This window comes from Schistocerca americana, unplaced genomic scaffold, assembly GCF_021461395.2.
Source record: "Schistocerca americana isolate TAMUIC-IGC-003095 unplaced genomic scaffold, iqSchAmer2.1 HiC_scaffold_98, whole genome shotgun sequence".
Lineage (NCBI taxonomy): Eukaryota > Metazoa > Arthropoda > Insecta > Orthoptera > Acrididae > Schistocerca > Schistocerca americana.
Window position 1 is genome coordinate 170001 of NW_025726763.1, and position 7500 is coordinate 177500.

The following is a 7500-nucleotide window of genomic DNA, read 5'->3' on the forward strand; positions in this document are numbered from 1 at the left end:
GAAGGGTTTCGTGTGAACAGCCGTTGCACACGAGTCAGTCGATCCTAAGCCCTAGGAGAAATCCGATGTTGATGGGGGCCGTCATAGCATGATGCACTTTGTGCTGGCCCCCGTTGGGCGAAAGGGAATCCGGTTCCTATTCCGGAACCCGGCAGCGGAACCGATACAAGTCGGGCCCCTCTTTTAGAGATGCTCGTCGGGGTAACCCAAAAGGACCCGGAGACGCCGTCGGGAGATCGGGGAAGAGTTTTCTTTTCTGCATGAGCGTTCGAGTTCCCTGGAATCCTCTAGCAGGGAGATAGGGTTTGGAACGCGAAGAGCACCGCAGTTGCGGCGGTGTCCCGATCTTCCCCTCGGACCTTGAAAATCCGGGAGAGGGCCACGTGGAGGTGTCGCGCCGGTTCGTACCCATATCCGCAGCAGGTCTCCAAGGTGAAGAGCCTCTAGTCGATAGAATAATGTAGGTAAGGGAAGTCGGCAAATTGGATCCGTAACTTCGGGATAAGGATTGGCTCTGAGGATCGGGGCGTGTCGGGCTTGGTCGGGAAGTGGGTCAGCGCTAACGTGCCGGGTCTGGGCGAGGTGAGTGCCGTAGGGGTGCCGGTAAGTGCGGGCGTTTAGCGCGGGCGTGGTCTGCTCTCGCCGTTGGTTGGCCTCGTGCTGGCCGGCGGTGCAGGATGCGCGCGCCTGCGCGGTGTTCGCGCCCCGGTGCTTCAACCTGCGTGCAGGATCCGAGCTCGGTCCCGTGCCTTGGCCTCCCACGGATCTTCCTTGCTGCGAGGCCGCGTCCGCCTTAGCGTGCTCCTCCGGGGGCGCGCGGGTGCGCGGATTCTCTTCGGCCGCCATTCAACGATCAACTCAGAACTGGCACGGACTGGGGGAATCCGACTGTCTAATTAAAACAAAGCATTGCGATGGCCCTAGCGGGTGTTGACGCAATGTGATTTCTGCCCAGTGCTCTGAATGTCAACGTGAAGAAATTCAAGCAAGCGCGGGTAAACGGCGGGAGTAACTATGACTCTCTTTGGCGGGAGTAACTATGACTCTCTTAAGGTGGCCAAGTGGCGGCGGTGTGGCTGCATCCGGACTTGGCTTTTCGAAGTGCGGTCTTGATGTAGTCGTGCTGCTGCTGCGAGGCGCCTTCCTTGGGTTATAGTTACAGGGAGAGTGATGCGCAATACATGGGCCTAGCCCTCTTAGCCTCTCCTCTCCTGCGGTCTTCTCCCCTTCTCGTGGGCCCGCTGATTTTTGCAGAGTGGAAGACCGCACCAGGGGCTTGGGGGGGTTACCAGCCCCCCCTCGCATTATCCCTTTATAGTTGGGGGCAGCCGACAAGAAACAAGAGATGGTGGCCCTTCCGCTGAAGGTGCCACCCCAGCTACCCCAGCACCTATCCGGCCAACCGGCCGTAACGAAAATGCGATAGTTTGTGTAGCTCCCTTTGCTTGCAGTGAGTGCCACCGCACTTTTACCACGAAGAACGGTCTCGGGGTCCATCGCCGCCGCCAACACCTTGCGGCCGCCAACGCTGAGATCGTGACGGAGAGGCATCGTGCGAGGTGGACGGAGGAAGAAGTCCTGTCGCTCGCCAAGGCAGAGGCCGAACTGTTCCTTGAGAGGGACGCCCGGTTCTTCTTCGTTAATCAAGAACTTATCAGGATGTTCCCCGACCGAACGCTTGAGGCAATCAAGTGCCGACGGCGGCAAGCTGCCCACAAGCAGCTTGTCCGCCAATTCATGGAGGCGCTTGAAATCGGTCGGGGGGAAGAGCCGGCGTCCCGCCGGGGAGCAGCGAGCTCGCTGCCTGACGCGGGCGAGGCCGCTGCGCCGCCCGTCGACGCAGCCGAGGACTTCGCGGCCGACACCACCGGGCCGCCGCCGGAGGGGCCGACTGACGCCGCCATCTGGGAGCATCTGGCGGGGCTACCTGCTTCCGCCCAGCGTTTCTCTGCCCTGGATCGAGTCATTGGTCTGGGGCGGGGCACGCCGCCCGATGTCATCCTGGGCATGCTCCCGGATGCCCTTGCGTCGGTCGGGTCCAGGGGGGAGAGGTCGATCACCAGGACACAGCGGCCGCGCCACTCATCCAAGCGGCCGCCTGCCGCCCCGCCGCTGCAGAAGCGCAAGCGGCGCCGCTGGGAGTTCGCGCGGACACAGGACGCCTTCCGTAGGTCGCGTGCACGTTGCGTGCGCGGCTTGCTGGACGGCACCCTGCTGCAGCCGCCACCCGACATCCCCGGTCTGCTGGACTTCTGGGCGGACCTCTTCACGAAGAAGCCGATCTCCACCGCTGGCTTCATCCGTGACCGCCTTCTCCCGCACTCGGAGCCTGTCGCTCCTGAGTGCCTATGGGGGCCGGTCACACGTGAGGAGGTCGCTGCTGCCTTGCCGCCCAGGGGATCGGCAGCCGGGCCGGACGGCCTGACTCCAGCGGAGCTGCGGCGCCTGCCGCATGAAGTCCTGGTGAAACTCCTGAACCTCTTCCTCCTGGCCCGCGCCCTCCCCGAGCGTCTGCTTCGCGCCCGGACGTCACTTCTCCCCAAAACGGCTGCACCAACATCCCCCGCTGACTTTCGCCCCATTACGGTCTGCTCGGTGTTGGCGCGGACCTTTCACAAGGTTCTCGCGTCACGCCTGATGCGTGCATGTGCTGTGGACGAACGTCAGCGGGCATTCATCCCCCGGGATGGGATGTTGGAAAACACCTTCATCTTGGACACTGCTCTCACCGACGCAGTCCGCTCCTGTCGCTCTGTTTTTGTGGCATCGATCGACGTCTCTAAAGCGTTCGATTCGGTGGACCATGCTGCCCTCCGCCCCGTGCTGAGGGCTCATGGCCTGCCGGATTGCTTTATTGAGTACGTCGAAAGGTGCTACGAGGGTAGCACGACGGTGATAGCGGGCGGCGCCGACGTGGGCGTGCCCCTGCAGCCGGCAAGGGGTGTGCGTCAGGGTGACCCCCTCTCCCCCCTCCTTTTCAATTTTGCGGTGGACTTTGTTTTGAGCCAGCTTCCCTCCCACATCGGAGCTCGGATCCTCGGTCGCAGAGTTAACGCTGCGGCCTTTGCAGATGACGTCCTGCTTTTTGCATCGACCGCGAGGGGATTGCAGTCCCTCATCGACGCAGCCGTCGCAGCCCTCGGCCATCTGGGGCTGCAGATCAACGCCCGGAAGTGTTTCACCCTCGCCTTAGTCGCGTCTGGGCGCGACAAGAAGGTGAAGGTCGACGCCGACGTTACCTTCAAAGCGGGCAACGCCACCATGCCCGCCCTACGCGTGGGTGAAACCTTCCGGTATCTGGGACTGCAATTCTCCACCGCTGGTCGCTGCGTTTTCAACCCACGACGCCACCTGGTGGAGCAGCTGGACGTCATCTCCCGAGCTCCGCTTAAGCCGCAACAGCGCCTCTACGCTCTCACCAACGTACTTATCCCTGGCCTGTACCATGGGCTGGCCCTCAGCCGCACCCGAGTGGGTGCGTTGAAAGCGGCAGACGTGACCATCCGGGCCGCCGTCAGGAGATGGTTCCGCCTTCCGGCGGACACTCCCCTGGGCTACTTCCATGCTCCTGTAGCTCAGGGAGGCCTCGGCATCCCATCATGCCGATGGATGGGGCCAACACTCCGCCGGTCCCGTCTCCTGGCGCTGAAGAGGATTGGACCAGCCCCTGACGGTGCAGGCCGGGACGAGGTGCAGCGTGAGATTGAGGTGCTGGAGCGGCATCTTATGTGGGAGGGCCACCTCCTCAAATCGTCGACGCAGGTTGGAGAGATGTGGGCCGCGCGCCTGCACGTTGCCTTTGACGGTGCGGCGCTGTCATCTTCCGCCGCCGTCAAGGGGCAACACCAGTGGGTCGCTGACACCAGTCGCCTGCTATCTGGGCGTAACTTCATCGACGCTCTCCGCGCCCGCATCAACGCCTTCCCCACGAAGGCGCGGCGCAGTCGCGGGCGGGAGGCGGACACCAGATGCCGCGCGGGCTGCCAGGCCGTAGAGACCGCCAACCACGTGTTACAGGCTTGCTTCAGGACGCACGGGTCCCGGGTCAAGCGGCATGACGCGATTGTGCGCTATGTCGCCCGTGGACTCGCGCAGAGGGGCTTCAATGTTTCTGTGGAGCCCCACCTCCGCACACCTGAGGGAATCCGCAAGCCTGACGTGGTGGCGGTTAAAGACGGCATCGCCCGCGTCATCGACGCCCAGGTAGTCGGAGACCATCTCCGGCTCGACTGGTGTCACTCCGAGAAAGCGGCCTACTACAACACGCCGTCCATCAGGCGTGCCATCTCCAACCTGCACCGTGACGTTGAGGAGGTTACAGTGTCCACCGCGACGTTGAATTGGAGGGGTGTATGGTCTCCAGCGTCGGCCGGAGATCTCTCCGCACTTGGATTTAGACCCCGAGAACTGGCGGTGCTTAGCACAAGAGTACTGCAAAGCTGCTGCACGAGCTATCGCATTTTCGAACATATGACGGCGCACAGTCCGATGGAGCGAGCCGGCGTCGGATAGGATGCTGGTTATTTTCTTCGCCTTGACTCCTGGGGCCTATCCACAGGAGGAATATCCCGTCTTTGTTCTTTCTTCTTTGTGTATGTAACTTGTGTTGTTTTTGTTTCTGTTTTTTCCAGCATATATATATGTATTTGTATTGTAGTTTTAACCTTTTTGTGGCATCGCCCTGTAAGTCCCCACCTCGGTGGCGGACATGGCGTGAAACACCTGCCACACCCTATCTGTACATGCATATATATGTGTTATTCAGCAATGAATAAAGACGGCTAATGAATAGCCAAATGCCTCGTCATCTAATTAGTGACGCGCATGAATGGATTAACGAGATTCCCGCTGTCCCTATCTACTCTATGAGGGAAGAAATAGTGTCCTTCCTTTTTAATGAAACGAATAAGATAAACAATGTCCAGAAAAGGTTTATTTTGGGAAAATTATCGGCATATGAGCGAATTGTACGGAAATACGAAATGGAAATTCTAGAACTGAAAACGGAACTCAGGTGCACTAAAGCTGCCCAAGCAGCAAAAATACCAGTACAGGAAACATATGCTTCCAAGGCATCCACCAAAGCGACACCTACCAACGAAAGTCGAGGCCCAAAACCTGAGCCCAAGTTGCTAGTTGTGAAGCCAGCAGAAGGAGCGCAACAAGCAGCAAAAGATCTCGAGGAAACAGTAAAGAAAGTAATCACAACATCGCTGAAAGATGTGAGGGTCACGAAATTTAAGACTACAAGGGACAAAAACGTAATACTAGAATTCCCAGATACAGAAGAAGCAAACAGACTGAAGAAGTGTGAAGAGTTTAGTCGTTCAGGGCTTACCATCCAGGACCCTAAAAAAAGGAATCCCAGGGTAATTCTCTTTGATGTTCCAAGAGATACTCAAGAAGGACAGCTGAAAACTGAGCTGTATGAACGAAACCTGTCAAGAGCAGGCCTCACACTTGAAGAGGTCGTGAGTGGAACACAGATCGCCTTCAAAACTGGACCTAAAAATCGAGAAGTGGTGAACCTAGTGCTGGAGGTGGCACCGAAAATATGGAACAGGCTGACTGAACAAGGACGAGTGTATCTCCACTGCACATCCCACAGGGTGCAAAATTACACAAATATTAGCAGGTGCTATAAATGCCAGGGCTTTGGTCACACATCAACAAGATGCACAAGTGCTGAAACTATATGTGGACACTGTGCAGCACCTGGACACTCCTTCAAAGAATGCAGGCTTAAAGAACAACCACCACACTGTGCGAACTGCAAACGCTGGAAGAGAGACTGCAAACACTCAGTTCTGGACCAAAACTGCCCTGAATACAAGAGAGCAAAAGAAGCAATCCAACGAATGACCGATTATGGGAAGTAAAAACAACGATGTGCTACCTTCAGACCATAGATCCTCAACGGACCTACAACTTAGCCCCTTAAAAATCCTCCAAATAAATGGGCAAAGATCTAAAACAGTACCTGACCAACTAGTCATGAAAATGGAGGAAGAGGAGTTAGATGTACTACTGGTACAGGAACCATACACACTAGATGACAAAATCACAGGTTATCCACCAGGTTATCGAATGGTTTACAGCTCCAAACATGGAACACCAAAGGCAGCTATAATCATTCGTACTAAGAGCTTAAATGTACTCCAGCTAACCACATTATCTGATACACATACATGTGCGGCAAGCATAAGTGGAGCCTTTGGAGAACTGTACCTGGTGTGTGTGTACTGCCAGTATGGTGAACCTATTGACCGCTTCCTAAATAAACTTGAGGACATACTGCACAACTTGGCTGGAAAACCAGTAATTATAGGCCTAGATGCAAATGCGACATCCCCATTATGGTATGGTGATATGGCAAATGGGGACGGTAGGAAGATGGAAGACTTCATCTACCAGCATGGTCTTGTACTACTGAATGAGGAATCTCCATTAACAACTTTCAGTGGACCAAATGGAGAGAGTAACATAGACCTCACTATTTGTACAACAATTGTGGCTAGAACAACAACTAAATGGAAGGTTCATGGGGGATGGACAACCAGCGATCACAGGGCCATAACATATGAAGTTGCCCCACAACAGAGAAACAGAACAGCTATAGTGCAAGAAAAATACAACACACAATTTGCGAAATGGGCAATTTTTGATCAGTGCTTTGCAAAGGAAGTAGAATACCTGGAGAATATCCAAGCAATGGATGTTAATGAGAAGGTTCGATGCCTGGAAGGGGCAGTACGAGCTAGCTGCAAAAAATCGATGAGAAGAAAAACCTGGCTACAGCACCCTATACCATGGTGGAACGAGACACTTAGACTACAGCGACAAAACACAATGACAGCACGACGAACCCTGCAAAATGCCCGCCGAAATGGAACTGCAGAAGAAATCGAAGCAGCAAAACAAGAGTACAAAATAAAACGAAATGAATACACGAAACAGATCACCATTGCTAAAGAGGATGCATGGAAGAAGTGGGTATCTGACTGTGACAACAACAATCCCTGGGCAGCAACTCAAAAAATACTCCGACCAAAAACAGGTACAGAAAACGTCCTCAGCAACATAAAACTTCCAAACCAGACCCAAACAATGACGTGGGAGGACACAATCCAGCATCTACTGCGCTCACTTCTGCCCGATGACAAACCAGAAGAGGATACAGCTCATCAGGAAGAAGTTAAAGTGGAAAACATAAGGTACAGCAGTATAGAAAACGCACCAGAGTTTTCGAGAGAGGAAGTGGACGCTGCCATCAAAGCATGTAAACCGAAGAAAGCTACAGGTCCTGATGGTATTGATGACCTAATAATCAAAAGAATATGGCGCACGCATCCAGCTCTCCTAATGGATATATTCAACTCTTGCCTTCGTGAACATACTGTACCAGAGCCATGGAAAAAAGGACTAGTGTGCATATTGCTCAAGTCCCATGGAAAGCCTAGAGATGAACCAAAATCATATCGGCCCATATGTCTACTGTCT